This window comes from Seriola lalandi, unplaced genomic scaffold, assembly GCF_002814215.2.
Source record: "Seriola lalandi dorsalis isolate HSWRI2012SDOR001 ecotype SW California unplaced genomic scaffold, Sedor1 jcf7180002054564, whole genome shotgun sequence".
NCBI classification, from domain to species: Eukaryota; Metazoa; Chordata; class Actinopteri; order Carangiformes; family Carangidae; genus Seriola; species Seriola lalandi.
Genome location: NW_019525117.1, coordinates 246,526 through 251,080, shown reverse-complemented (window position 1 = coordinate 251,080; position 4,555 = coordinate 246,526). Strand labels below are relative to the sequence as shown.

Below are 4,555 nucleotides of genomic sequence, written 5' to 3'. Positions count from 1 at the left end.
TGTAGGTGGCTCTATTTCTTAGTAATGCCATCTTTAATCTCTCATTGGCCCAACACTAAAGTTTGTCGAAAATCTACAATTGAGGTATTGACGGACTCGGCTCGTACCGCTGAGTAATATATGTCAACCCCACAATCCTGGGTCGCTCCCTTCCAAAGAGAGGCCATCTTTAATCTCTCATTGACCCAAGACTAAAGTTTGTTGAAAACCTACATATGAGGTATTGACAGACTCGGCTCGTACCGCTGAGTAACATATGTCAACCCCACAATCCTGGGTCGCTCCCTTCCAAAGAGAGGCCATCTTTAATCTCTATTTGGTCCAACACTAAAGTTTGTCGAAAACCTACAAGTGAGGTGCCTACGGATTCAACAGATGTGTATAAGAGACAGGCATACAGCCTCTAGGGGGCGATGGAGATGCTTGGCTGTGATGTTGTCTATCTTTAAACAGTGACTGGTGCGATCGCTGATCATTTTAATGAATAAATAAAGTCATGAAAATATATCTGGTGAAATTATTAGTGAATAAATGTTTCTTATAATTATGTCAACAGATTTATAACACAAATAAACTAACGATGTAATCAAGGTGATTGGAGTTCAGCAGACGACTTTACGTAAAATCACAGCTACAACAACTTTATGAAAAATGATAATAAAGAGTCAATTACACATTAAAAGCATCATCCACATACACACACACACACACACACACACACACACACACAAACACAGGCTGATCACAGATGAATGTGTGACAGCTGATGAGTGAGAAGAAGTTAAAGTGAGTCACAGGTGTGTGTGTGTCTCTGTTGTGTAGTTTGTGTGACACACTAATCCCTATGAACGCCTCACAGCTCACCTGACTGCTGCAGAGCACAGTCAGTGTTTGATGATCTGTGTCTCCATGGTAACGTGCTTATCTACATGTGTGATACATACCATGAATGTTGATAAGCCACGCCTCCTTGTATAACAGATGAACCTGCTCTGCATCAGCTGACCTCAGTGGAGCTGATAGAACTGTTAGCATGAAGCTAACAACACCGCCTGTTGGTGGAGGATCAGCTGTGAACATATAAAGTTATGGTAAATATATTCATGTTATATAATATGACTTTATTAAACCAGTAAAAACAGAATCTTCAGATTTAACTCATCAATATCATAACAGATTATATATATGTGTGTGTGTGTGTGTGTGTGTGTGTTAAAACCCTGTATCGGTGCAGTTGTACGCCACCATTGGGTAGACACCCCCCCCTCTTTCACACACTATCTGTGTCAGTCCTTCTTCAAACAGCATAGTGTTGGAGCAGCAGCAGCATTGTGTGTGTGTGTTAGTGTGTGTGCGTGTGCGTGTGTGTGTGTGTGTGTGCAGTGAGGCAGGGCTGCTGATAGGAGGAGCTGCACTGACAGAGAACAGGAGCAGATTCAGTCAGAGGAAATGTGAACGTGGTTTACTGGAAGATAAAGATGCCTGAATTAGGGGTGTTGGGGGGGTGAGCGCTGGTCGAACATGAGCAGAAACACTCAGAGACTGAACATCTCTCATGTTTCTCTCTTGAAAAAAATGATCCACTCATGTTTCTGAATATCAAGCTACTTGTATTGATTTGTTATTGATTAGACAGAGACAGATATAGTCAGAGACAGAGACGGAATTAGACAGAGAGAGAATCAGAGACAGAGTCAGAAACAGTGTCAGAGACAGAATGAGACATACAGACAGAGACAGACAGAGAGACAGATATAGACAGACAGACAGACAGAGAGATATTCAGAGACAGAGACATAGAGAGAGTCAGAGACAGAATCAGAGACAGTGTCAGAATTAGAGACAGTGTCAGAGACAGAATCAGAAACAGTGTCAGAGACAGAATCAGAGACAGAATCAGAGACAGAATTAGAGACAGAATCAGATTCAGAGTCAGAGACAGAATCAGAGACAGTGTCAGAGACAGAATTAGAGACAGTGTCAGAGACAAAATCAGAGACAGTGTCAGAGACAGAGAGAGGCAGAGTCAGAGACAGATAAAGATAAAGACAGAGTCAGAGACAGAGTCAGAGACAGTGTCAGAGACAGAATCAGAGACAGAATCAGAGACAGAATTAGAGACAGAATCAGATTCAGAGTCAGAGACAGAATCAGAATCAGAGACAGTGTCAGAGACAAAATCAGAGACAGTGTCAGAGAAAGAATCAGAATTAGAGACAGTGTCAGAGACAGAATCAGAAACAGTGTCAGAGACAGAATCAGAGACAGAATCAGAATTAGAGACAGAATCAGAATTAGAGACAGAGTCAGAGACAGTGTCAGAGACAGAATCAGAGACAGTGTCAGAGACAGAGAGAGGCAGAGTCAGAGACAGATAAAGACAGAGTCAGAGACAGAGTCAGAGACAGTGTCAGAGACAGAGTCAGAGTGTCAGAGACAGAATCAGAGACAGAATCAGAGACAGTGTCAGAGACAGAATCAGAGACAGAGTCAGAGACAGAATCAGAATCAGAGACAGTGTCAGAGACAGAGTCAGAGACAGATAGGGACAGAGTCAGAGACAGAATCAGAGACAGAGTCAGAGACAGATAGAGACAGAATCAGAGACAGAATCAGAGACAGAGTCAGAGACAGAATCAGAGACAGTGTCAGAGACAGAGAGAGACAGAGAGAGACAGTGTCAGAGACAGAATCAGAGACAGTGTCAGAGACAGAGAGAGGCAGAGTCAGAGACAGATAAAGACAGTGTCAGAGAGAAGCAGAGTCAGAGACAGATAAAGACAGAGTCAGAGACAGAGTCAGAGACAGTGTCAGAGACAGAATCAGAGACAGTGTCAGAGACAGAGTCAGAGACAGAATTAGAGACAGAATCAGATTCAGAGTCAGAGTCAGAGACAGAATCAGAATCAGTGTCAGAGACAGAATCAGAGACAGTGTCAGAGACAGAATCAGAGACAGTGTCAGAGACAGAGTCAGAGACAGAGACAGAATCAGATTCAGAGTCAGAGACAGAGTCAGAGACAGTGTCAGAGACAGAATCAGAGACAGAGTCAGAGACAGTGTCAGAATTAGAGAGACAGTGTCAGAGACAGAATCAGAGACAGTGTCAGAGACAGAGAGAGGCAGAGTCAGAGACAGATAAAGACAGTATCAGAGACAGAGAGAAGCAGAGTCAGAGACAGATAAAGACAGAGTCAGAGACAGAGTCAGAGACAGTGTCAGAGACAGAATCAGAGACAGTGTCAGAGACAGAGTCAGAGACAGAATTAGAGACAGAATCAGAGACAGAGTCAGAGACAGAATCAGAATCAGTGTCAGAGACAGAATCAGAGACAGTGTCAGAGACAGAATCAGAGACAGAATTAGAGACAGAGACAGAATCAGATTCAGAGTCAGAGACAGAATCAGAGACAGTGTCAGAGACAGAATCAGAGACAGAATCAGAGACAGAATTAGAGACAGAGACAGAATCAGATTCAGAGTCAGAGACAGAATCAGAAACAGTGTCAGAGACAGAATCAGAGACAGTCAGAGACAGAGTCAGAGTCAGAGACAGAATTAGAGACAGTGTCAGAGACAGAGTCAGAGACAGAGTCAGAGACAGAATCAGAATCAGTGTCAGAGACAGAATCAGAGACAGTGTCAGAGACAGAATTAGAGACAGTGTCACAGACAGAATCAGAATCAGAGTCAGAGACAGTGTCAGAGACAGAATCAGAGACAGAGTCAGAGACAGAGTCAGAATTAGAGACAGTGTCAGAGACAGAGTCTGAGACAGAGTCAGAGACAGAGTCAGAGACAGTGTCACAGACAGAATCAGAGACAGAGTCAGAGACAGAGTCAGAGACAGTGTCACAGACAGAATCAGAGACAGAGTCAGAGACAGAGTCAGAGACAGTGTCACAGACAGTGTCAGAGACAGAATCAGAGTCAGAGACAGAGTCAGAATCAGAGACAGAGTCAGAGACAGAGTCAGAGACAGAATCAGAGACAGAGTCAGAGACAGAGTCAGAGACAGAATCAGAGACAGAATCAGAGACAGTGTCAGAGACAGAATCTGCGACAGAGTCAGAGACAGTGTCAGAGACAGAGTCAGAGACAGTGTCAGAATCAGAGACAGAATCAGAGACAGAATCGGAGACAGAATCGGAGACAGAGACATGCAGAGACAGAGACATGCTCAGTGTAAAGACTGAAACCTGTCCAGTGTGAGTCTGAGAGACTTTGACAGGAACACTGACACGACTTGAACAGGCCCAGAGCCTTAGACTGAAGACTGAGGCTGAATCTGCTGAAGGTCTACAGAGTCCTGGAAGACTTTTTTAAATGAGAGATGTTTGAGGAGAGTCAGTTCATACACTCTGACACTGCAGACTGTGTGTGTGTGTGTGTGTGTGTGTGTGTGTGTGTGTGTGTGTGTGTGTGTTGTAGCTATGAGAACTCTCCTCCACCAAATCAATCAAATGTAAACATTTTACTCTCTTTGCTGTTAGAGGGACACACACACACACAAACGCACACACACGCATGCACACACGCGCACGCACGCACGCAC

At 43.9% G+C, this 4,555-nt stretch overlaps 1 long non-coding RNA gene across 1 annotated transcript in view; it reads right to left on the bottom strand.

Moving 5' to 3' along the window:
* Positions 1-4,555, bottom strand: part of LOC147818549 (uncharacterized) — an 11,816-nt gene that overhangs the window by 676 nt on the left and 6,585 nt on the right. Inside the window, exon 2 of the long non-coding RNA XR_015437874.1 lies at positions 945-1,070. This is a non-coding gene — a long non-coding RNA (uncharacterized LOC147818549). The remainder of the gene's footprint in view (positions 1-944; positions 1,071-4,555) is intronic.